This window comes from Felis catus, chromosome B3, assembly GCF_018350175.1.
Source record: "Felis catus isolate Fca126 chromosome B3, F.catus_Fca126_mat1.0, whole genome shotgun sequence".
Taxonomy (NCBI): Eukaryota; Metazoa; Chordata; class Mammalia; order Carnivora; family Felidae; genus Felis; species Felis catus.
This window is the reverse complement of record NC_058373.1, coordinates 99,233,521-99,260,838: the sequence shown is the minus strand read 5'-3', so window position 1 is coordinate 99,260,838 and position 27,318 is coordinate 99,233,521. Positions and strand designations below refer to the sequence as shown.

The 27,318-nt window shown below is 41.9% G+C and overlaps 1 long non-coding RNA gene across 3 annotated transcripts; it reads right to left on the bottom strand.

The window, feature by feature from the left end:
• Positions 1-1,531: 1,531 nt before the first annotated feature.
• On the bottom strand, positions 1,532-26,634 carry LOC109500840. Of its 3 annotated transcripts, none has more exons than XR_006599591.1 (6): positions 14,061-14,783; positions 12,516-12,589; positions 8,173-8,265; positions 7,542-7,651; positions 6,959-7,374; positions 1,532-1,813 (listed from the first exon to the last, which is right to left on the bottom strand). It is a non-coding gene; the product is annotated as an uncharacterized LOC109500840 (long non-coding RNA). The 3 variants fall into 3 exon arrangements; XR_006599590.1 differs by lacking the exon at positions 1,532-1,813 and adding an exon at positions 26,118-26,634 and having other exon boundaries at positions 6,437-7,374; positions 14,061-14,181; XR_002158620.3 differs by lacking the exon at positions 1,532-1,813 and having other exon boundaries at positions 6,437-7,374; positions 14,061-14,787.
• Positions 26,635-27,318: the final 684 nt, after the last annotated feature.

The following is a 27,318-nucleotide window of genomic DNA, read 5'->3' as shown; positions in this document are numbered from 1 at the left end:
GTCAGCATAAGAGAATAGAGTGCACACATAGGGAAGTGTTAGGGTATGAGGATGGAGGGGTAGGCTGGGGCCACAGCAGGCCACGGCTGCATTTTGAGTGTTGTGCACAGCCATGGGGTGGGTGGGGAACGGTCTCAATGCGGGCATGGCTTGACCTAACTTGCCTTGTGTGACCGGGATGGGAACCAGAAGACCAGTCAAGAGGCTCTTTTAGAATCTAGAAAGATGATGACAGCTTGGGTATGATGGATAAAAAGGTGGAGAGAAGAGACTGCATTCAGGACTTGTTTTGAAACCAGACCTGTAAGAATTAGCTGCTAAAGTGAATGTGAGAGAAGTATGGATAAGGAAGACTCTCAGTTGAATGATGAATGTTGGAGCCATTTACTGAGATGAACACAGGGAGCAGAGGAGGGCAGTTTGCAGGAAGGAGGGGTAGAAATCAAGAGTTGGATCATTTCATCTTCAGAAGAGGAAAAGAGTAACAAACACTCTGCTGTTAGAAAGGAAGATGAGAGGTTTTGGGTTTTTTTCCCTCATTTTACAAACCAGAGGATCTACCTTTGCAGAGGCACTTTCCTATCTCCCTATTAGGATACTGCCATTAGAAAACTTTTAAAAATCAAGTAGGGCATTCTCAAGTTTAGCTATAAACATGATCAAATCATGGGTAGTTCTGGCTCCCCACAGGTCAGACGAAATAAATCCAGGAGCCAAGTCTGTTCCGGGGGACCAGAGTCCCTGTAGTTTGTTATAAAACATGATCTGCCTATCAGCTGGGGATCCTAATTATCAAGCCTGTAAAAGATAATCTCACTGGTTAACCTCACATGACTTTCTTTAAAAAAAAAAAAAAAATTTGAAATATGACTACCCTCAGCTCCAGAAGCAGATGTGGCAGGAAACAAGACTTAACAGACACTTCCGTTTTTCTTGGGACAGCACCCTTTGCTCCACTTCTGCAGTTCAGGGTTCTTCTTACCATAAAAGTAGAACTGTGCCCCAACCCAAACAAGACAATCCCCCTGCTTACACCTCAGTTACCTGCCTTTCCTTTGCAGACCTGAAACTTGAGAGAGAATCGGGCAATTCAGTGTGGAGCTTGTGCTTAGGGACTTCCCTGAACAGACCTGCTAGACCAAGTCAACACCCTGTGCTCTGAGGGGAGAAGGCAACGCCCTTTATCTCCTTGTAATGTTTGTCACCTGCTCACTGGCACCCTCCTCTACTACAAAGAGCTTTGTGATGCCGGAGCATGGTTGTCCTAACGCCAACTGGCATTTTGTTGTTGTTGTCGTCGTTGTTGTTGTTGTTCTTGTGTTCATAATGACCCCTTTCTAAAAATTCTGTAGGCTTCCTGGAAGGGACACCAGCCTACTGTGATAAAATGGACTTCTCCCTGCCCCCCTCCCCACCTCTGGTTACCATGGCAACTCTGAATGACTGATTTCCTGGTTGCCATGTAAATGCAGTGGGATCCCAGCCACTGCACCACACAAAGACGTCAGTAAGACTAGTGAGAACACAAAAATCATATTTAAAAAGACAAAGCGTTTCATTTCAAGGCTTTTTCTCACACAAAGGCGGAGGAAAGGAACCAACTATGATTAGAAATCGTGCTCTTCCCCCTCCCCCCTCCCCCGAGACAGGAGTGTGTCCCTCCTTCACTGGAGGGAAGACTGGGAAAAAAGGGGAAATCCCTCCTTTGTAGTGAAGTTGGCATGGTGACAGGAAGACAGATGCCATTCTCAGGTGCCAGGAACCCTTCAGTAATCAGCCTGAGTCCCACAGAGAGGAAATCTGAAATATTTAACTGGAGTGGAAGAATTAAGTTGAATTGAAAACAAAACAAAACAAAACAAAACAAAAAAATAAGTCTCATGGACTTTGTTTAGAATTACTTCTATAATTTTAGAATTAAGATTCCAAGTGTTCCAATTTAATACTTACCCAACAATGAATTTTTATTTCTTTCCAATAACTTTGGAGAATTAAATGCAGCTATTTATCTATTTTTTTAAAAATTGATTTGTAACACCCTGATGAAACCATATGCTGAATATTGATTAATCCAGATTTCTATGATTTTCATAGACTGTGTGTTAACTGTGTTTAGTAATGTCTATAAAGAGGATTGGCATGTAAAAAGATGTATATTTTGTATTACTCTATGTATGCAAAAACTAAAATTGTTGATAACTTACCTCTTTGACGTTCCATCATATCTTAGAACCAAATGGCTTAAAATTAATCTGTTGTTCCTTTTCCAGAAAAATCTTTCTGCCTTTTGACTAATGTTTCACATAAAGGTTTCAAAAACCTAATCAGGCAGAATTTCCATAGGTTGGTTGAAAAACACATATATAGGCAGCTACTGGTGCTTTACTATTAATTTTTGGCTGTTGAATCACAAGGTAATTTATTTGAATGTCTATCTTGGGGAAGGTTAGGTCTGCATTGAACGAAAGCCTCCCACTATACTATAATCTAGTATTATAGATGCTAGAGAAGTGACACCAAGAGATAAATTTCTGTGCCTGGGGGTACTCCAGGGTACAAAGCAGACAAAGCCAGGGCCTGTAACTGCCATTTCTTAATATTCTTTCTGGCATCCAACGCTGCCTCATTGCAAGAGCCAGCAAGTTCCAAACTGGGTCAATAAGTGTTACACGAGGTAAAAAGTTGGGGCAGGAAATTCAGAGCTCAAATGATTTTGTAAAATCTTAGGTTCAAGAATGTTAAGCAGGTTTATTTACTGCGTAACTTCTCAGCGATTTTGATATTCCAATACCTATGGTGACTCTCCAGGAGGGGGCTCTAGACAATATGCTGTTTCCCAGATGAATCTGATCACCGAGTGATATCTTCACAGAACATCCCCAGTACTTCAGAGCATACTTTGAGAAATGCTGGGGCAGATTTCTTTCAAATCTAATTATAATTTAAAGATAAATTTTTATTTATGATTTAAAATTACAAAATTTACACAAGTGATTGCCTCCACATGATACCCTAAAATTTAGCTAATAGATAAATTCTTAAGAAAGCCAAGAGAAAATTTTAAAAATTTTAAAAAGAATCCTCAATAAATTGGGTGTCTTTCAGAATATTTATTTTGAACCTGAGCAGATGAGCACATATTTTCCTTGTCGAGGTTTTATTGGTGCTTTTATAGGTCTAGATGAAATTCTCTAACAATAAACTCCACAAGACCTCTCAATTTTTTCAACAAAATTTGTGGCAAGGAGCAAAGAGGGATGTGAGCCATGCCTCCATTGGGCCCGGGGGGGGGGGGGGGATGGGGGGGGGAGGAAGGGGGCGGTTGGGGGTAAAGGTCAGCTGGAGTTGCTGTGGATTCTCCTGGGAAGTAAACACCAATGCTTAGGCAACTTTTTGGGACTGAGTTCCCATCAGTGCAGATTTGGGGGCTTCCATTCTGACCACAGTGACTCTTTATAAGACTACTCCTAGCCCCTGTCCCCCACCAACCAATGAGCTGGGAGAAACAAAAGAGTTGCCAACAGCCTCCTTACCACTGAAGATAAAGAAAAAAGTGACAAAGGGAAACCTCTGCTCCCTCTGAGGTTCCCTGAGTAGGGAACCTCCTACTCACTCTGATCCTTTAAGAAGGGGACCATGTCAGAAAGCAGATGTGCCCCCAGTCCAGCCTTGCCCTGTCTGCCCTGGGGAGATGGAGAGGGGTTTGTACCAAATATGAGATGGTTAACAGGACCAGATTGTCTTAATAAACAGAAATGACTGAAGAGTTCTGGGATAGAATGAACTATTGTTAAGGGAGCCTGCTGCCCAGAGGGAAAGGAGAGTCAAACAAAGGAACCAAGTGGGTTAGCAGCCATGGGAAAGATAAAATGGGTCCATGTTTTTATCTCAACAAGTTGAGCTTCTTCGATCAAACTGGCTAAGTAGCTGGGACAGCCATGTACACCCCTTAGGAGCACAGATGGGGGAAACTGAGGAGAGGAAGCATAGGGACGGGATAGATTTATTTTGTCTGGGTTGCCAGGACAGCCTTCAGAACAGTCAGCAATTGAGATGGTGCCTCAGTGCTCAGTGATAGGAAGGGGGGTTTGCAAGCTAGGTAACTGTTCAGAAAGAGGGTGGGACAGAACATGGCTTATTCTGTGAACCATGAATAGTTTGGCATAGTGGGAACAAATGGCTGGGCTTTATCGAGGGGGTGCTCCATGGATTGTAAAGGTGGACTGGGATCCACCTTTTGGGAAGTACCTTCCATGATGTTTCAGCCAGTGTGGATGAGAACCACAGAAGATTTTAGGTACACAACTTAGATACATAACTAGGCTTGCATTTTGGAAAAACCATTGCATGATGATGTGGGGTAGGCTTTGAAATGGGATAGGGTGGAAGATGAGAGCAGAGCAGACCCACAAAATTGTTGAGTGATTTTCACAGCACGAACTGGTAATGTCTGGGAAGAGATGACAGAGAAGAATGGGAAAGAGGAGGCAAGGAGTAGCCTCGGGAGCAAAACAACCACAGTGAATGCTTGTGCCTTCATCTATCCATTCAACAATTATTGATTTGCATTAATATAAAAACATCTCTTCGCTCTCTTTGTCCTGAAGACCTTCCCTATGATTTCCGGTAGGAATAGTGTGGATTGGAAGCACCTGAAGGAGTTCAGCTACTTATAACTTGATCGTGTTGTTGGTCTCCTGCTTTCTAACACGGGTGGGTCTTTTGCCACAGCATCTAAGTCCATTACTTTAGCGATACCAATGGTAACAGGGTTCTCCAGAGGAAAAGAACTTTCTGTCGGTCTTTGGTTCTGACAATAACCGTGTTCTGTGAAAAAGGGTCACACGTGGGCCCTCTGTCTGGCAAAACAGGCCAAACTGCCATCTTAATAAATTAATTTTGGACCCCGAACGGATCCATGACCACTCTGGTGGGACCTCAGGAAACACCACTCATGTGCTGGGAAAGTAAGTGGCTTTTCACCACTTTTGTTTAGGCGTGCAGAGCCCTGTGGCTGACGCGAGAAACCCTGCCTGCCAGTCACAGGTTCACTTACCGACTTTGGCAGGTCGAGAGGATGTAGAAAGAAGAAACACAATTAACTGCCCTGGCGAAGACCTGGGAAAGATGTTTGCTCTCTCACTTTCTTTATAAAAAATAACACATATTAAGATCAGATTTTCAGAAAATTTATTTGAAGACATCAACTCCAGACTGAAAGATTCTAATTGTACCTTCTTTCATGAGTCCCTATGTCTAGACCAGATAATATCAGGACACTTGTCTCGTATCTGAATAAGCTTTTAGTGTCCTGGCTCTGAATAGGAGGGTTTTTCAAGGACGTAAATTTCATTACTGTTTAGGTCAGGAAAGGGCAAATAAGCATGACATCATGGTGTCCATCTAGGTTAGACAAAAAAAAAGGAGGTCTTTTGCACAATGGGAAAATAACACACAGTGGAGTAAAAACGTCCTTAGGCAGAATGTTCAGAGATTAGTATGTTTCCCTCGATGGGACTTTCTGGGTGTAATGGGGGAAGAGTGAACTCATGTTAAACATCTTTCTTAAATATGTTAGCATATATTTCATATTTTGCTTGTTTTATGTCCTCTTAATAATTCTGTTGAAATATTATCATGGGGTCTGAGGTCAGATTACCTGGGTTCAAAAGCAAGCTCCACTGCCTACTAGCTGTGTGACCTCTCTGTGCCTCAGTGTTCTCATCTGCAAAAGGGGGATATTAGTACCTTCCTTACAGAGTCATTGTGAGCACTTTATAGATAGAGAACAGAGGGGCTCTTTCCTGGTGGAGCCTCTAAACATGGGGTTCCCAGACTTGGGCAAATGTCAGAACCGCCTGGGGAGATATTCTCAAGTGCAGATTCCTGGGGCCACTGCCACAGATTGTGATTCAGTCAGTCTGGAGAGAGGCCTGTTGCAGCTGATTCATGCAGTGGCAGTTAAGAACCACAACTTAAAATTAAAATTTTGCCTCCTGTGGCACAGTCCTTGCTCTTCCCTCCTATTCTCTTGAGCTTCCCCCAAGTCATATTGAGCTTGAGCTTCCCCCAAGTCAAATCTCAGGTGTTTTTTTTTTTTTTAAATACTTGTTTAATGTTTTTATTTATTTTTGAGACAGAGCATGAGCAGGGGAGGGGCAGAGAGAGAGAGGGAGACACAGAATCTGAAGCAGGCTCCAGGCTCTGAGCTGTCAGCACAGAGCCTGATGAGGGGCTTGAACTCACAGACTGTGAGACCATGACCTGAGCTGAAGTCGGATGTTTAACCGACTGAGCCACCCAGGTGCCCCTATTTTTTTTTTTTTTAATTTTTAATGCTTATTTATTTTTCAGAAAGAGAGAGACAGAGTGTGAGTGGGGGAGGGGCAGAGAGAGAGGGAGACACAGAATCAGAAGCAGGCTCCAGGCTCTGAGCTGTCAGCACAGAGCCCGACATGGTGCTCGAACTCACCAACCGCGAGATCGTGACCTGAGCCAAAGTCGGACGCTTGACTGACTGAGCCACCCAGGTGCCCCACAAATCTCAGTTGTTATAGTGTTTGGCTGATTTGCCTACCAGTGGAGGACCTCTATAGAACTACCTATCTTCTTACTAAACTGGTCTCCTATTAGACATTTCCGGCCACTTCTCAGCGTCAGTCCGCGACCTCTACTTTTAGAAAAAATGATCAGACATGCGAGGGCTCCAATTAATCTGTGTTTGCTATGGTGGGAGGTAATATGTGTTTGGCATCACACGTGCATGTGACTGAACCCAGTATCAGGGCTCCGAATACTACAAGGTAGGAGAGGCTTCAGGGACTTGTTTATGAAACTTACATGGAAGGAAGGGGATCTCTCTTCTAGCTACATGCGTTGGGGTCACACCCTTGGAGTGGTGTGAAAAGTCAGACTCTTCTCCTGGATGCTAGGCCTGGGGGCTGAAGGGCAAACGTACCTTTCTTCTCTCATCATTGTTCAGTGGACCCAGAGCCTGTCTTCAGCTGTCTCCGGGAAAGATGCTGCAGCAGTGGAGTAAGTGACCACCTAGGCTGAGGAGCAAAGCTGAAGATGCAGAGGGTTTTAGGAGAGTTGGAGACGAATGAAAGGGGGAGGGCCAGAGAGGGGCATCACAGAGGGGAGAAGTCCCTGGGGAGCTGGGGTACAGGGTAGCTCGGGCCGCATCCAGAGTGGAGAGTGGAGACTCTGCCCGGGGAGGGGGGTGGGGCCGGGCAGCCTCACAGGTTCTAGAAGCTACTTCTGATTTTCTGTGGAAGTTAGCTCTCGTGTGGAACATTTCATAGGTGTCACAAGGGATGCAATCGATGGAAAGATGCCAGCGGAAACAGTACAGGAACAAGAAGTTTCGTAATGCTAAAATGACAAGGGATAACGTTCTAGAGTCAGGCAAAGCAGGAGACAAGGTGAGAGGCTCTCAGACCCGGGTACAGGCTTCCGTTCCCAGGCTCTGATAATGACAGAGAGCTACTGGTGAAGCCAACCAGGTGGAGTAAGCCTTTCGCCAGACATGAGAAACTCACCTTGCCCATTCTTACAGCTACGTTTACATCTCGTTGAGTCCTTAACAGATCCCTAGTTGCCAGATGTCAGTAATTGTTGCAAAACAACTACCACACATTTCAAGTGCTTCCTGCAAGACAATTAAGCAAAGAAAGACCGATTCACTGAGATCATCCTGCAACTGGCCAAAGGTTCAGGACTATTGGAGATCTGTTCCTAGAACTTCTGGAACTGGCCGTGTCTGCAGTTAGACATGGTGCTGCACATATTCTAGGACTGCTTACGTGTAACTGAATGACTTCTTTTTTGGTAAAAGACTTTGTGGTACCTCTTATTCTTTTTTCTATTTATAAATTCAGGTGTAATTTGCACATAGCACAATTTGCCCTCTTAAAAGTATAGTTGTGTATCTTTTAAGATATGAATATAGTTGATTAATCACCACCATAGTCGAGATATAGGACGACTGCATCACATCGACACTCCTACCCCTGAATTCCCTCGTGCCCCTCTGCAGTTAACTCCTCCCCTGACTCTGGTCCCTGACAACCACTGATCTGCTTTGATCCCAATGGTTTTGCCTTTTCCAGAATGTCAAGTAAATGGAATCCTACAATATGTAGCCTCTTCTATCAGGCTCCTTTTACTCACCTTACTGCATAGGAGATCCGTGCACATTGTTGTGTGTTTGGGGGGTCACTATCACTGAGTATCTTGTTCTTCTTTGAGAGGATTGTGCATAAGCTGGCATGGGGGGACGTATGGCTCCAGAGGGGGTATTTGAAGAAAGCATACAGGAATCCAAAGAGAAGTTTTTTGAGTGATTGAGTAGAAGACACTTTGAGGTAAGATTTCAGATTTATTTTACTAAACAAATGCCTGTATATTGTTGCTGTGTATCAGATAGTGTTCTACATGCTTTACAAATAATAGCTCATTTAGTTCTCAACCCTCCTAGGTTGGAGTGATTATTCTTATTTTACAGATGAGGAAACTGAAGTGTACAGAGGTTAAATTACTTACCACAGGTCACATGGTTAAGTAATAGAAATAGGATTTAAAGCCAGGCAGCTTGTTGGTTTTTTTTTGGTTTTTTTTGTTTTTTTTTTCCTGCCCCGAATCATAGCAGTGTATCAAAGATTCACTCATTGTCGTAAAAAGAAAAGATAGTGAATTCAAAGTCTGGCCATTGAAGGAAAGCAGTCTTCCCTAGGGTCCTAAATTATATTAATTTGTGGAGTAGGAATAAAAATAACTACAGATTTAGAAATAGTTGTAGACTGTTTAAGATGTACATCCAGGGTATCTGTGGAGACTGCAAATTTTCTGTAAATTAGTGAGTCTGCCTCAATTTAGGTAATGATCTAATGTGGACCAGCACACAAAACACAACAACAACAACAACAAAAAAGGTAAAGCCCCACTCAGAACAGATAAAGAAAGAAGAGGTGTACAATCAATATCATTCATAAACATATATCGAGCACCACGTGTTTACTATCTCCTTGGTACAGGGACCCATTATGAAGTTAGATCTCTCTATATTAATTGTAGCTTGTTTATATTTATGGTTAGATTTATCCAAATGTGCATGGTCCTTTACATAGTAGTAATTAGGTTCCTAACTTAGTCTTTTTATACAGTGCTAAATTTAAAGAAGCTTTCTAATATTACTAAGCATTTTTTAAAAAATATTTTTGAGAGAGAGAGTGCGCAAATGGGGGAGGGACAGAGAGAGAGAGGGAGACAGAGGATCCAACAATGGCTGTGCACTGACAATAGAAAGCGGTGGGGCTCAAACTCACGAGCCTCAAGATCAAGACCTGAGCTGAAGTCGGACATGTAATTGACTAAGCCACCCAGGTGCCCCTGAGCATTTTTATCAAATAGATTTGATCGGTAAATGCCATCAAAATCATGGCACCCTAAATGAACAGAGGGCATGTATCAAAAAGACATAGTTTTATTTCGGTATGTTACACTCACCTATTAAAGTAGCCCCCAAATTGGAAGCACTGGGATCCATCCACGCACTCCAGACAGAGCTGATATTATTTGATATCACTTTCTCAGACCTAATGCTTTATAGAACTGTCATATTATTTCTTCCTTTTATAACAGGGACCAAATTTAAATGCAGAGGAATACTTATTCATATCACAAAATAGTTAAAAATAAAGAGTAACGATTCAAGTGTTGTTAAGGATGTGAACTTACTGGAATCTTCATACACTGCTATGCTAGTAGGAACGCGAACTGGTGCAACCACTTTGGAAAATATTTGGCAGTACTTACTAAAACCAAAAATATATAAACGTACCACCCAACAACTCCCCTCCGGAGTATACAGCCAACAAAAATATATGCTCATGCTCACAGAAAAGATATACAAAAATATTCTTAATAGCTTTATGCCTTAGAGCCAAAAATTGGAAACAACTCAAGGGTCCCTCAACAAGAGAATAGATAAGTTTGGGTATATTCATGCAATGAACTTCGTAAACAGTTTTTTAGAAAGAATACTACCGCATGCAACGACATGGGTGTATGCCACAGGCATAATTATGAGCAAAAGATACCAGACACAAAACAGCAGTTACTGTATGTATGACCCATTTTATGAAAATCAGGCCAAACTAATTTATGGTGATTGATGTAGAAAAAAAAAAAAAAGGTGACCTGGGGTTAGTGGTGATGGTGGATTGAGTAGAAAGAGGCATGAGAACCTCTGGGGCGCTACAAGTGTTTAACATCTTGATCTGGGTCATGGTAATATGTGTTTGACAAAAGACACACACATATACATACATCCTTATATGTAAAAAGCCATTAAAATGTGTACTTAAGATATCTGCACTGTGCCATATGTATGCTGTATCTCAATAAAGACAATTAAAACATTTTGGGGGGGGTGATATATACACTGTAGCAAGAAAAGCAAGGATTTCATAATTTAACAGGTCTGGGTAATCATTTGTTCCAGTGAATTCGAACAAATTTCTTTGTCTCCTTGATTTTCAGTTTCCTCATCCGTGTAAATGGAATTAATAATAACCACTTTTCAGAATTGTGTAGGTCGCACAAAATGATAAATATTAAATGCTTCCATACACTATGCATAAGTGCTGTTAAAAATAAAAGTATCCAGGGGTGCCTGGGTGGCTCAGTCAGTTGGGTGTCCGACTTCGGCTCAGGTCATGATCCCATGGTTTGTGGGATCTTTGTGGGTTCGAGCCCCGCATCCAGCTCTGTGCTGACAACTCAGAGCCTGGAACCTGCTTCCAATTTTGTGTCTCTGTATCTCTGCCCCTCTCCCACTCACACTCTGTCTCTTTATCTCAAAAATAAATAAACATTAAAAAATAAAAATATAAAAATTTAAAAATAAAATTATCTAAAAATTTGGAAACGTGCAAGTCTTTTTCAGTGTTAAGCCAGGGTTGTGTGTAGACCTGTTTGGTGAATTATCTGATTCTCTAGGTGGGTACTTTTGTTTGAGTTGCTATTTACTCAATCTCACCATAAGGAGATTTTGGAATTCTGTAAGTGTAAAAGTTAACTTGTAGAAAAGTGCTAGCAATGCAAATGATTCTTGTCCAAGAGAAATGCAAATTGATTTTGTCCAGAAGACATGAAACTGCTTTCAGGGTCGAAAAGATAATCCCAAGATTACCCTGTTACTGCCCTCTAGGACATGAACCAGGTCCGTACCTAAATTACAAATTTTATCCATGTGCTCCTCTTTCTTGCTCAGCCCCTATAAATACTTCCATCTGCCTAATTCTTTTTGAACTATCTTGTCTGTTCCCTCATTCATGAGTTAAGAAATCTTTGACACATGCTCCCTATTTTAATGTTTATTTTTGAGAGAGAGAGCACGAGCTGAGGAGGGGCAGAGAGAGAGGGAGACACAGAATCCGAAACAGGCTCCAGGCTCTGAGCGGTCAGCACAGAGCCTGACACGTGGCTAGCACTCACAAACTGCAAGATCATGACCTGAGCCGAAGTGGACACTTAACCATCTGAGCCACCCAGGTGCCCCTGACATGTGCTCCCTTTATATTTGAATGAATCATGCTTTTAACTTTAGATCTGACAATACTTAGCAGAGTGCTTTGCTCATAGTGATGTTCAATCAATTTTAACTCTTAATCTCATCCAACTTTTTTCCTTTCTCTCAAGTCTAGGCATGTGAAACAATCTAAAATGAGGTATTTTCTTTGAAAACAGGTTTTACAATTAATGCATGTTTTATTGCATCCATGTTAAGATTCTTTAAATACAATGCTAAAAAATATTTTACTGCATTTATAAAAACAAGCTTCTATCATAGGCTGGCCTTGAGTCCCTTCTTTAATGGGAAGTTGGAGCTTAGGGGCAAGAGTGGATAATCCTATAAATGTGCCTTATAATTCCACCCCCCCCCCCCCCCCGTGCATCTATTTAAGAGCATGTAGAGGAACATGGACCATGAGAAGGAGAGTAGGTTAGATGTGATATATTTTGGTCAGGTTATCCAAAAAGTGAATGGTAGATGACTACTGGGTGTGTGCTAGAATTGTGGGGAGGGAGGGAATACCCATGAGGGAGGTGATATATAGAACTAACTATAAAAACACATATTTGTATGCTTTTTTTAGAATTCTTTTTTTTTTTTTTTTGAGATTTGATTTTTTTTTTTTTTAAGTTATCCCTACACCCAACGTGGGGCTTGAACTCCCAACTTTGAGATCAAGTGTCTCATGCTCCACTGACTGAACCAGCCAGAAGCCCTTGGCTTTTTATAATTCTAAAAACATTTTCATACACATGGTCTCACTGGACTCTCAGAATGCCACCATAAAATATATTTTTCCATTTTGTATAAAAGCAAACAGAGGTATGAAGGGTTCAAGGTCCCTCAGTGAATGAATTCGTGACAGCGCTGAGACCAGCCCAGCGTCCGATGCTTGCCCTGCCACACCACACTGCCTCTACTTACCCACCAAACCCACCTGTAGCAATCTACCTGCACAGCATCTCATCCTGAAACATTCAAGCTTGGACATCGGAGCTCCCTTTTCAGCACCTGTCAGCAAGAGATCTGATGATTAGCGGCAAGGCCAATATTTACCAAATGGTAGGAAACAAAATTACAGTATTTTAGCTAAGATTTTCTATTTGGTTAAATGTTTACATTCATTCCCAATTCTGCAAGGAAGAGACTTTGGGAGCCTCATAAATTTAGGTCTTTCCTTCAGGGGAAGTTGTAGGTTAAGGGCAGGAAAGGATGATCTGATAAGTTTGCCTTAATATGTTTTTCTTTAGGTTCATCGGTTGAAGTGTTTGTAAAGGAGCATGGAACATGGGAAGGGACAGGTTAGAGGTTGATAGGCCCTGGGGCAGCCTACCTCACACCAATGGTGGGTGATATCCTGGAGCTACCGGGAAGACAGGCAACCAGGGAGCACACTGTGAAAAGCCCCATCTTATTCACCTATATAGCCTTGGACCTCTGATATATTACAGGTAAAGAGAGATAGGAAACCTGGAGGTCTGAGTATAAAGTAATTTTTCCTCTTCAAAATAAAAGACCTGGGATAAGAAGGTAGGTTTGATGTGGAAAGAATAGGAAACCTGGATGCCTACTCTCCCTCTTCACTTCCCATTTTCTGGTGCTTTATGTCTCTTATCTGATATGATTAGCTCAGCGTTCCTTCCTGCTTCACAGGGTAATTACTGAGTCTCAGCTCCAGGCTCTTTATAAACATCAGATTAGCCCCGAAGCTTTCTTTTGTTTCCTCTTTTGCTTGTTCCTCAGAGGGCATTAAAAAAAACCGAGTCTTGGTCATAATTCCAGCGATTAAGCCTATTTCTACAGAGTTCGCCTTCTGTTCATTTGCACTGCATTGCTCTGTTGAAGACGCTGCTGAGCCTCAGGGTCCCCTGCTCTTTTCTGCGGGGCATCTGCCCTTACCTGTTTATACATTAGCTGGGTGGGCATTTAGGGTATCTTTAAAGCAGGCATCTAATAAAGAGCTCTAACTCAGAGCATTCAGGAAAATGGGTCTCTTTGGACACAGCAGAAATAAATGGAATGCCCTAAAGGGAATGGAAGAGAAAATCTATTTCCAGAACATTTGCATTCGTATTAATGAGTACTTCAGGCCATGTACCCAGTAACTTTGCATTCATTACAGCCCTAGTTGTGTTCCCAGAATCCACTTAAGTGATGTCCCTTATGCTTTCCTTCTCCCCCGTAAAAGGGAATCTCCCAGAAAATTAAAGCGGCATTAGCAACCTCAGTGTTGAATAGCGTGTGTTTTTCTTTACACACCACCCAGAGGCACTGGCATCCACAGGGCGCATGAGCACAAAGCCTGTTGCAAAAGGCAGGAGAGCCTTTCTTCTGACTTGCTACCCTCTGGAGGGAATAACATTAGCGCCTTGCCAGCCTTTCATCTGCCACCTTTCCCCAGCACTGGACTCTTGTCTCCCAGCTGGTTGACAAGCTCTGTTCTCAGTCACCAGGGAAGGCCTAGCTTCCATGCGGCTCTTACCTCAGCAGGGAAGCTGGGGCCAGGCGAGCCCAGAATGGAGACCATCACAGGGCCGGAGCCTCTACACCGCTGTGCACATCCTCCGTGCTGAGCACCAGGCATCTTTGGAAGATTTTGTTATCTGGAGAAAAATATGCATTTGCGTCTGTCTTAGTTACCGTCTCCAAAACCCTTAGTGCATTATTTATTTAACGCACATTCTGAATGAAGTCAACATTCTGCAAATATATTTGCCTTTTTTTTTTTTTTTTTGTCTCTTCCAGGAATTGTTCAGAGAGCAGGACCACGTTTCTAACTCAGCTGTATTGCACAATGAGAGTGGCTTAAGGGCATTCTGATGTTTATGTCGAGGGAATCTCAAGCCGGCTACGGTAAGCTATGAAAGCACAGTGTATCCCGCACCATCCGTACAGCCACCTGTATTATTGTCAAAAGAGGGGAAAAAAGGCAAGAAGTGGTGGCAGTTCTGATGAGATGGGAATTTCATTCATCATCCCGGCCGGGGGCACACAGGAATGACGCTGCGATGAGCCAGTTATGGGGACAGTTGAGTGACATTCTGTAGAATGTGTGTTCCCGGTGGCTTTTCTAAAAACCAGCATTGCCATTCTTTATAACCCTCAAATATCACACACCCTTTCCCTGAAATTCCACAAAGAGTGGTTTTCATTCCTTTGATTTGAGGCTTCCTGATTATTTAAAAAATTTCTGAAGAAGCCTACACATTAGGCTTTATTACCCATTTCCACCTTAGTGTTAAGAAGTATTGGATTTTTGGGGCGCCTGGGTGGCTCAGTCGGCTAAGCGTGCGACTTCATCTCAGGTCATGATCTCACAGTTCGTGAGTTTGAGCCCTGCATCGGGCTCTGTGCTGACAGCTGGGAGTCTGGAGCCTGCTTCGGATTCTGTGTCTCCCTCTCTCTCTGCCTCTCCCTGCTCGTGCTCTGTCTCTCTGTCTTTCAAAAGTAAACATTAAAACAATTTTTTTTTAAAGAAGTATTGGAGGGGCGCCTGGGTGGTGCAGTCGGTTAAGCGTCCTACTTCAGCCAGGTCACGATCTCGCGGTCCGTGAGTTCGAGCCCCGCATCAGGCTCTGGGCTGATGGCTCGGAGCCTGGAGCCTGTTTCCGATTCTGTGTCTCCCTCTCTCTCTGCCCCTCCCCCGTTCATGCTCTGTCTCTCTCTGTCCCCAAAATAAACGTTGAAAAAAAAAAAAAAGAAGTATTAGATTTTTTCCTAAAGAGTAAGTATTGAGGGGGCACATATTACTAGCTTCATATTCACAATCTTATCGTATTCCTCTCCTGTTCGAAGAAGGGCGCTTTTTGCCTCTTGCTATAGAGATAATGGGTAGCAAGAACTAGAAGTTGCTTGGAGATGTTACAAGGATTTATTTTAGGAGACATGAGAAGAAGCTCATGGACCAAGAAGAGCTGGAGAAGAGTTTTGAATGGGAAGGCAATATTAGGCTAAATAAAATAAGCCAGACAAATACATACAAATACTGTATGATTCTACTTACATGAGGTATCTAGATGAGGCACACTCAGAGAGGCAGAAAGTAGAAAAGTACATATCAGGAACCAAGGGCAGGGGTGGGTGGGGATTATTGTCATGGATGTAGGATTTCTCTTTGTGATGATGAAAAGTTCTGGAAATGGATAGTGGTGATACTTGTAGGACACTGAATGTACCTAATGCCAAAGAATCGTACACTTAAACATGGTTAGAATGGTGAATTTTATGTTACACATATTTACCACAGTAAAAAATAGACACACGCACACACGAGTTTTGAATGGGGAAGAAGAATCAGTGAAAGATGGAGATTTTCATGGAATGTTTAGAAGAGAAGATTTAGGGGGAGGTGTGGAAATTGCTACAAAGAGGGTTGGAGATGGGTTTTCCAGGAAGTTCTCTCTAGCACAGACTCCCTTTCAGTTCTAGAACCCAAGGACTGTATTTATGTGCTCATGTTATATTCTTCTTCAAACAAAGTACCCGTCCCCCAACTGTACAAGCTTCAGACCTCATAATTCTGAGTCATGAGTGGGTTTATAGAGAAAGAAATAAATGATGTTAAGAACAATTTTCAAAACTCTGCAAGGCAAAATGACTTCGTTTTTGTGCTAAGGCCTTGGCTAATAAGCCCTCCATAAGGGCCATCTGAATTCAGAAGGATATAAAGTTGCCTGACTAATTGCCAATTATTCATTAGACCATTTTACAATTTTGTAAGGACCGTCTTTAAACTTTGCAGAAGACTGCTAATGCAAATGTTTCTTGCCTTTTGCTATGGATTGAACTGTGCCTTCCCCTGCCCTCCCTCAATTTGTATGTTGAATCCTTAAGCCCCAGTATGATGATATTTGGAGATGAAACATTTAGGGGGTTATTATAGTTAGATAAGTCATGAGGATGTGCCTCATCATACAGTTAGGGCCCTTATAAGAAGAGATACTGGGGGACAAAGCCCAAAATAAAACAAAACAAAACAAAACAAACAACAAAAAAGAAGAGGTCCCAGACAGTTTGCCTTCTCTTTCTCTCTGCCATCTGAGGATACAGGGAGATAAGGGCCGTCTTCAAGCCAGGAAGAGAGATCTCACAAGAAAGTGACCATGCTGGCACCCTGATGTTGGACTTCTCAGCTTCTAGAACTGTGAGAGAATACATTTCTGTTGTTTAGGTCACCCATTCTATATGATGTTTTGTTATGACAGCCTGAATTGACTAAGACACCTATAGAAAATAATTTGGGGGGGGCGCCTGGGTGGCTCAGTTAAGTGTCTGACTTCGGCTCAAGTCATGATCTCACGGTTTGTGGGTTCGAGACCCCGTGTCGGGTTCTGTGCTGACAGCTTAGAGCCTGGAGCCTGCTTTGGATTCTGTGTCTCCCTTTCTCTCTCTGCCTTCCCCTGCTTGATCTCTGTCTCTCTTTGTCTCTCTGTCTCTCTCTCAAAAATAAACATTTTAAAAAAGAAAAAAAAGAAAATAATTTTTGCCCTGTAGAGATATAAATTACTTCTGAAAGTGGAAAAGAGAACTCCAAAGATAATGGTTTTTGCCCCATAAGAAATAAATCAGTTTTGTATCTAACAATCTTACTCCTGCATTCATTCATTTTTGTTTTCACTAACTACATTTACATTATATTCTCTTATCATCCTTGAACTGCTTTATCATTTTAATGAGTTAAAATAAAACTCTGACATACATGCAATGTGTATAAGAATTTGTGTTTTTAATTTGGAAAATAATGCTTTCAACAGTGAAGAGAGTCTTTTAGGAATTATGCCACATGTTGTGTAATACATTCCACTTTAGTATCTCCTCATGAGACTTCAGTAAAGATATAAATAACTTTTTGTAAAAACAATCCTAAAATTCTTATGGAACCACAAAAGACTTCAAATAGCCAACACATTCCTGAGAAAGAAGAACAAAATTGGAGGCATCATACTTCCTGATTTCAAGCTATATTACAAAGCCATGCTAATCAAAACAGTATGGTACTGGCATAAAAACAGATACATAGACCAATGGAACAGAATGATGAGCCCAGAAATAAGCCCATGCTATACAGTCAACTAATATTTGACAAGAAAGCCAAGTATACTCAGTGGAGAAAAGACAGTCTCTTCAATAAATGGTACTGGAAAAATGAGATATTTACATGTAAAAGAATGAAACTAGACCCCTATATTATATCACTCATAAAAATTAATTCAAAATATATTGAAGATTTAAATTTAAGATCTGAAACTATAAGAAACCAGAAGAAAACTAGAAGAAAACAGGTAAGCTCCTTGACATGGATCTTGGCAATGATTTTTTTTTTGGATATGAGACCTAAAGCACAAGCAACAAAAATAAAATTAAACAAATGGGACTGCATCAAACTAAAAGTCTTCTGCACAGCAAAAGAAACCGTCAACAAAGTGAAAAGACAACTTATAAAAAGGGAGAAGACATTTTCAAATCATATATCTGATAAGGGGCTAATGTCCAAGATCTATAAAGAACTCATACAACTCAATAGCAAACAAAACAAAACAAGCCAGTTAAAAAACAGACAAAGAAACCCAAATAGAATTTTCCAAGGAAGATATTCAAATACCAACAGGTACATGAAAAAGTGCTCAACACCACTAATCATGAAGGAAATGCAAATCAAAACCACAATGAAAAATTACATGAATAAATACATGTGTTGGGAAAAAAAATTAAAAAAAAATTTTTTTTAACGTTTATTTATTTTTGAGACAGAGAGAGACAGAGCATGAACAGGGGAGGGGCAGAGAGAGAGGGAGACACAGAATCCAAAACAGGCTCCAGGCTCTGAGCTGTCAGCACAGAGCCCGACACAGGGCTCGAACTCACGGACCGTGAGATCATGACCTGAGCCGAAGTCAGACACTTAACCAACTGAGCCACCCAGGCGCCCCAAGGGAAAAATTTTTTTTAAACAGAGAGGGAGGGGTGCCTGGATCTCCCGGTCCATGAATTGAAGCCCCATGTCAGGCTCTGTGCTGACAGCTCAGAGCCTGGAGCCTGCTTTGGACTCTGTGTCTCCCTGTCTCTGCACCTCCCCTACTCACACTTTGTCTCTCTCTCTCTCTCTCTCTCTCTCTCTCTCTCTCTCTCTCTCTCAAAAATAAACATTTAAAAAATTTAAAATAAAAAGAGGGAAAAGAAGTGCCAGAAGTGAGGGTGAGGGGGTAAGTTGAAATATTAAGTAAAGCGATCCCTGGGAATATGACATTAAATCTATTGGTGCTAAATAATTTTTGGATTTGGGGAACTAGCAAAGTAGAAGATGTCTGGAGGATGAGCATTCCAGGCCAAAGGAAGAGCAAGTGTTTCTGGCCTAGAGGGCAGAACATGCTTGGTACATCTGAGGACTCACAAGGAGGCCACTGTATGGTATGAATAAGGAGAAAGTAGTAGGACACAGGTCAGAGAAGAATAGGGGGAGAGAAACAGTGTTGTAGGGCCTCGTCAGCTATTTTAAGGATTTAGCTTTTGCCTTCAGTGAAATGGGTACTTTGGAAAAGGTTTTTAGAGAAGTTTTGCATCTCATGTTTGAAAAAATCACTTTGGCTTCTGTATTTATTGACTAGAGGAGGAGCAATCATGAACACAGGAAGACCAATTAAGAAGCTACTGCAGGGGCACCTGGGTGGTGCAGTCGGTTGAGCGTCGACTTCAGCCAGGTCACCATCTCGCGGTCCGTGAGTTTGAGCCCCGCGGGCTCTGGGCTGATGGCTCAGAGCCTGGAGCCTGTTTCCAATTCTGTGTCTCCCTCTCTCTCTGCCCCTCCCCCATTCATGCTCTGTCTCTCTCTGTCCCAAAAATAAATAAAAAACGTTGAAAAAAAAAAAAAGAAGCTACTGCAGGGGTGCATGGATGGCTCAGTCAGTTAAGTGTCCAACTCGACTTTGGCTCAGGTCATGATCTCATAGTTCATGGGATCAAGCTCCACATCAGGCTCTGTGCTGTCAGCTTCAGATTCTCCAACTTCCTCTCTCTCTCTGCCCCTCCCCAGTGCACTCTCTTTCTCAAAATAAATAAATGAACATTAAAAAAAAAAGCTACTGTTATAATTCAGGTAAGAAGCATCGGCAGCTTGGACTATAGTAGCAGTAACTGGAGTGATGAAAAGTGGTTAACTTCTGGATATATATTAAAGTTTGATGGTGGATTAGATGTAGGATCTGAGAGTAAAAAGAAGACGTATGGATGACTCTATGATTTTTGGCTTGAGTAACTGGAAGAGTAGACCTGCTATTTACTGAGCTGGGAGAACTGTAGGAGGAGCCATTTAAAGGTAAGGAGGAGTTCCATTTTGAACCTGTCAAACATGAGATGCCAGCTTTCCATCAAGTACAGATGTCCAATAGGCAGCTGGCATGTGAGCGTGGAGTTCAGGTGAGAGGTCTTTGCTAGAAATACAAAATTGGGAAATCAAGGCAACGATGGCAATGAGAAGACCATGAGAAGACAGGAGCTCAGTAAGGGAGTGATGTAGATAGAGAAGAGAGGAGGTCCAAAGACTGAGCAGCTGAAGTGCCTCACTGTTTACAAATCACTACAATGGGAGCAAACCATTAAAGGACTCTGAGAAAGAATGGCTAATAATAGAGGAGGGAAAAACCAGGCAAGTGTGGAATACTGGTATTAAAAAAAAAAAGTGCTTCAAGAAGAGAATGATCAGCTATGAAATGCTACCTATCCATCAAATAAGATGAACACTGAGAATCGTCCACTGCATTTTGCAGTGAAGACCTCAGTGGAGTCCTGAGGAGAACAGCGTTGTGGGAATGGTGGAGGCAAAATCCTGGTAGGAGTGAGTTCGACAGAGGATAAGAGGAAGGAGATTGGAGACGGTGAAGACTGACAATTCTTTCCAGGGGTTTACTATAAAAGGGGGTGGAAGAATGGGTCAGTGACCAGAGGGTGATGTGGGATCAAGATACAGTTTTTGTTTTTAAGGTGGTAGGAAATGGCTATGCAAACCTGAGTCTGTTGTGTCTGATGAACTGGATTTAACCAGGAGGAAGGCTGCCACATGAGTACACTGGATAGGTGAGTGAGACGAGCTCAAATGATAATGATGATGAGCTATGGAATCTAAACTGGATAAAGGGGGAATGGGGGATGGAGAGAGAGAGAAAAGGTGGTAGGATCAAGAGCTCGTAGGTATGTCAAAGAGCTGTTCGAGTTAAAGAAGTTTAGAGTAAGGGAGATAAGCTGAAAGGTCAGGAGATGGTGAGTGAGATAGAGAAGGGTTCATTGTTGACAGCAATGACAAGTCCAGGATATACCCACGGGAGTGGACAGATGAGGTGGGAGGGAGCAAGCACGAGACCCCTGGAGGACTGAGAGCCTGGGTGGGCAAGATGTACCTGGCTGCTCTGCTGAGGTGGGGTCTGTTCTAGCTGACAGATGTCTTTGCCTTATCAGTTGTTAAATATTGTGGATGTTATTCCCAAGTCCAAGCAATTGAAAGTCTCACCATTGTGGACCTCGACTTTCCCAAGAATTATAATAGGAGCATTTGGGGAGCGTGACGGTGGCTAAAAGCCTTCAGGGAGTGTCTGTAATGACTGTATGTCAAAACATTAGGTGGAAGGGAGAGGATAACCCTCTGTGCTGTGCCTAACCCTGAGCCACAGGGATGTTCCTGAAGGGCGAGCACAGGACTATAGGGTGAGGAAAACCCAAGGAGAAGGATTTCCAGAGAAGGGAAAAAGACTCCCAAATGGAGTACAATCAGAAACCAGCCTCACAACTTAGCCTTGGACCAGCCCAAGCAATTGTTACTGGTCTGTACACTAAGCTACATCTTGTGGCCATAAGAACACTTAATTCATTCCAGAATTCTCAGTGTGCCATGAGTCAGAGAGAAATCATAAGACAAACTACTGAGCCCAGCAAAAAGGATCTGTTTTCTTCTGCTTTTGTTACCATCTCCTTGATTTATTCCTTCCTCCCTTTCTCCTCCTGTCTCCCTTATCAGAGCCAGGAGAAGCAATATCTAAAAGTGTTCAAGGTCTTCTGATTCTGTTTTCCTTTATGATAACAATGGGGCCCTGGGACCATTTTCAGGCAGGCACATCCTTGATGGTAGAAGGCCCAGAGCTCTGGCAAGCAGGAAAGTCACCAGCTGAAAGAGCTAATTGAAGACCCAGTCCGTCCACTACCTATCCATCTTAAGGTGTCTTCCCCATGTCTGCAGTGCTCCACCAGTCATGAAGTGGCCTGTCCCAAGACTGTGGCTTTTGCCACATGCTGACTCAGCTCCCTGGGGGTTGGCGACAGGACTGTTTGGGACCATCAGCCACAAAGGCACCAAATAACTCATGTTGAGGAAGCTAGTCATTTTTAGCAAGGCCTGTCATACTGATAATCCATGGCCACTGTCCCAAAGGCAGATGGAACCTGCCCTCATCCCCCATCCTTCCATACCCAAACATCTATCCAGCATTGTTCTTTTGTATTCTGTAGCTTATGCTTCCATAGCCTGCCCCTCCCACTTTCAACCCCTGTCTCCAAACTTTTAACCCTTCCCACTATGCCCTCTGCAGCCACTATTCCATAAAAAATGCTTCCACATTTTTTCCTTACAATATTGCTCCACCACCATAAATTGAAGCCTACCTTCTCCCAAAGGTGCATGGTCTTTTGCTTCCATCTCTAGTGGAGGCTCCTGTTTTTCCTGCATGTCTGGAAGCAGGGCTTGGAGTCAGGATTCATCCAGCTTCCTGGTGCTGCTTTTACACGATGTGCAAATTCTGCCAAAGTTTATGCCTCTTGATGCTACCATTTTCTATTTCCCATAAACACCGAAAATCTAGATATGAGTTTTTTCATCATTCCCAAATCCTGACGTAATTCTGGGATATTTAAACATATATGTGGATGATTATCCAACACACTAGTGTTTAGTTTCTTCACCTTTTTGAGCCTCAACGCTGAGTTAGTTACAGACTGGAAATGCTTGACAGTAAAGGATACCAGTCCTTCTAGCTCTCTCACTACACTCGCTCTTTGAGGGATTACCAGGACAACATTCCTTTTCTTCCTTATTCAGTGGTTGTCAAACTTTAACAAACATGAGAATCACCTGAAGGACTTGTTAAGACAGACTGCTGGACCCCAATCCCAGAATTTCTGACTCAGTAGGTCTGGGGGGAGGGGATCAATGCAAACCTGCATTTCTAACATGTTCCCAGGTGATGCTGATGTGCTGGTTTGGGGGCCACATTTTGAGAATGCTCTGCTAATGGATGTGCCCAATGATTCCCAAATTAGAATTCCCATATTAGAATTACCTGGGGAGCTTCAAAAAGTAATGGAGGTTTGTGTCTGCGTTCCAGGCCCTCAGACTGTGATTTAATTTACCAGAAATGTAGCTTGAGCTTTGAAGTTTTTAAGAGATCCTAACTGAGGTGATGCTGTGAACAGATAAGTTTGGAAGCAGTTGGTACCAAGACCTTCTATCTTCCCTTCCTCTCATATCCTTCCTGGTAGATGTGGTTAATCATCCAAACTATACCTCCCACCTGGATATTCCCCTGTAGCCTTGTATTGGCCTCCTCCTCTTGGGAAATGTGTGTCCAACCTATGTCAATCTATTTGCTCCTTGTTCCTAAATGCTAGCCGTCATGTGTGGCTGGAGAAAACCACATAGCTTTCTCATTCTGTAGCTTACCCTAGTTGTGCTCCCTCATTAGCTTTTAACTTATCCTTGATTCTCTCTAGTCTTCATCTCCCTCGCTAAAATAATCATTATTCATAATTAATAATAATTTCAAAACTTAACCATTCTAATATCCCTATGTGAACTCTTCAGGTGACCTTCTACTTCATCAAGTAAAATTCATTCCATCCAGCATGATCTCTTTCAATTTTATACTCTACCCAAAGATCAAATTTATCTATAGCCACACCCTTTCATTTTGTTATTGCTTCATCTCAGAGGATGCACCCCTACTCCATTTCACGGTCAACACTTCCACCGTGCCGCACAAATCACCTCACCTCGCCAGCACATAGCATGATTAATTATATGCTGTTTCCATATACCCTCGCCTTCCCCTCTCTGTTGGCTCTGGACCCTCTGCTTCAGTTCTTAGTCTTTCTAGACTCTGACTCTGCTTCCTTTCCTTATTGCTCTTTCATATACACCCCAGCTACCGTTTGTCAGCCCTTGCTGCCTACTGATGATTGATTCAAAAGTAGGAGTAAATCCTTCCAGATGCCTCCTTTACAGGCTTTTGAATTTGGTATTCAGAATTCTTGGTTTTGATGTTTTTTGTTTTTTACTTTCCCCCTTGCCACATGACTCTGCTCGTATTGTCAACACCACGCTTCTCTTATTTCTAGAACATAACTTCTTTGTTCAATATGCTAGGGACTAATGAGAAAGCTGCCTCAGAAGCATAAAGCATTGCATTAATTGTATTTTGCTTCCAACATGTATTTACTGCTCAACAAAAGGTGAGCATATAGCTCCTGTCAGCACAATGAAGAAACAACAAATCCAGCAACCCTGTGGGAATCCGGTTGTCTGGGGATTTGAGTGTCTCCTATTCACACAGTGACAACTCCAGAAGAGGCAGGGGGAAAAAATGAAGGAAAATGACAAAAACACACACAGGAAGCACAGTACAGGAAGGAAATCAACAAGGCAGACAAAAGAGTGTCTGTGTAGTTTTGTTTGCTCAGCTAATACAATTAAATCAACCTTGGTTCAGGAAGTGTGCTTGTATTCGTACTGTGGTCCAGGTGTCAGACTGGGTCTTCAGTACTAGGTGATACATAGTGGATTTCTTTCATCATGGCTGTGAAAAACCTTAATACTAATTTATAGCAGAGTACTACTGTTTCCATTCAAAATACAAAGTAAGTTAGGAGGGATAGCAGAGAAAGCTTTGGTACTAATTTTCCTCATAACATATATTTAATATAACATCAAACATTACATTCGCATAAAATTACATATTATACATATGATACTGGATGTTATATTTATGTTAAATTCCTTATTTTGACACAATATAAAAACAGTGGACATCAAAAGCATGATATTTAAAAAAAAACTGTTAAATTGGACCTTACCAAATAAAAAACTTCTGTGCTTCAAAAGACACCATTTAGAAAGTGAAAATATAAGCCACTAGACTGCAAGAAAATATTTACAACTCATGTACCTATAAAAGACTTGTATCCAGAATATATAAAGAACTTTCACAATAAATCCATAGAATGGAATAATATTCAACAATTAAAATGAAAGAACTACTGATTTGTGTTACCACAAGGATGAAACTTGAAAACATTATTCTAAGTGATGGAGGCCAGATGCAGAAGAATGAATACTGTATGTCTGATCCCATTTACATGAAGTGTTTACAAAAGGCGAATTTATAGAAACGAAAACAGATCAGTGGTTGCCTAGGGTTGGGGGATAAGAGCTGTGAGTAACTGTAAGTGGGCATGAAGAAAGTTTCTGAGGTGATAGTAATGCTCTAAAACGAGATTTTTTAAATTTTATATTGATAAAGCTATATTTTATTTTATTTTTTAAAATGTTTATTTATTTTTGAGAGAGAGAGCTAGAGAGCCAGCAGGGAGGGGCAGAGAAAGAGGGAGACAGAATCCCAACCAGGCTCTGTGCTGTCAGCACAGAGCCCAGTGCGGGACTTGAACTCACCAACTATGAGATCATGACCTGAGCTGAAACCAAGAGTCGGACACTTAACTGATTGAGCCACTCAGGCACCCCAATAAAGCTATATTCTTAAAAAGTGACCAACTCATAGTTCTTTAAATTACCATTAAATCGCATTTCCATTGTTTTAAGTTTATTTACTTATTTTGGGAGAGACAGAGAGAAAGATCAAGTGCAGGCAGGGGACGGGCAGAGGGAGAGGGAGAGAGAGAATCCCAAGCAGTTTCCACGTTGTCAGCACAGCGCTCAAACCCATGAACCATGAGATCATGATCTAGCTGAAATCAAGAGTAGGACACTTAACTGACTGAGCCACCCAGGCACCCCCCAAATATCCATTTCTAATTGCTAGAAATAAAACATGAGTAAAGACTTTTAAATATGGTATATAAAATAACTACCCCTCCCCACAACCCCAGGATCAGTCATTTACTACACACAGGAGAAGAGGCTTCTGGGAGCTTCCAGTAGTTCATGAAGATGGTTAACCCTGCTTCTGACCAGACCACTCATACTGAAAAGTCTGCGTTCCTCTGCGCTCACTGCCCCTTTACAAAGGAGAGGAAAGCCAGGCGTCTGGATAATCCACAAATTGGATCATGAGTCCTGAATAATAAGGTAGTCAACTCATTTTTTCTTTTTTTTTTGACAGATGCCAGCTACTTTTCCCACGATTGTATATTAACTATGGTTAAAGCTTGTCATTTTCATCCTTAAAGGCTGTTAAACATCATGGAATAAATGTGCTTGCAATATTTTCTTATCTGGGACTGTACTGAAAGGTGTGGGTGAAGCACCAGGACCGTCTTCAATATTTACCAAGTGTCTTTCACTCATTAGGCACTTAGGGTGATGGGCCACACAACGAAGATGATGCAGCCTCTCCATTCAGTGAATTTGTAACCTGTCTGGGAAAGAAAGCTAAGAAACGGTAGACAATTAGTAAATAATAAAAAACACTGTAAAGTCAAGCTGAAAATCTCAAAATGTAAGACAAGGGAGTTGCACTACAATATGTTTTGAATTCCATCCTGCTTGAACATTCTATCTTTTTTAGAGAAAAATCTGGATAGCTTGCATATAGGCTGTGTCTGGGTAACTTAAGGATTTGTTATGTTTCTGTGACAACTACTTATTTAGTGATGTTTTTTGGTCTGTTTTTTAAATTGTATGGATTACAAAATTGTTTCATTTCCAAGTCAAGATCTCATCAGTAAGGCTGAGCCAAACGTGTGCGTGTGCATTCTTATGCATGCAGCTGCAAAAATTTCTCTTCTCTTCTCTTCTCTTCTCTTCTCTTCTCTTCTCTTCTCTTCTCTTCTCTTCTCTTCTCTTCTCTTCTCTTCTTTCTCTTCTCTTCTCTTCTCTTCTCTTCTCTCCTCTCCTCTCCTCTCCTCTCCTCTCCTCTCCTCTCCTCTCCTCTCCTCTCCTCTCTTCTCCTCTTCTCTTCTCTCTCTTTCTCTCTCTCGTTCCCTCCCTCCCTCTCTCTCTTTTGCTGATGCACTCAGCTCTGCAAAATGACAATGCTGATATTATTATTATGGGCTTACAGGCAAATTTCCTAGTACTATGCATGGGTATGTTAGCTTATCTTGGCCTACCAAACCACAGAGGTCCTTGTTTAGTGATGTTAACTGTTGTACTCAAGTTTCCCAACAAAATCCAGATCTGTTAAGTGAAGGCAGACCACCGTCATATGTACTGAAACTCTTGGTCCTCTTCCGTGGTGAAGGGAATGGCCTCATTAGTGATTCCTTCCCTGCTGTTAAGTCACCTCAACTTTTGAATAAATATGGAATTGCACACGTTAATGATGGCAGCCCAGATTTTTGCAGACAAATCTCCGTTCAGTTTATGCAGCATTCCTATAGATTTTTCTATATTTAGCAAGTTATGGAGAAAGGAGTCATTGTTTAACATAAGATTAGGATTGAGGTTTGGGTATGAAGTAATGCAAATTAAAATTATATCTTTCCCATCTGCTTTTTTTCCCCCATCTCATTGTATTTACAGACCACCA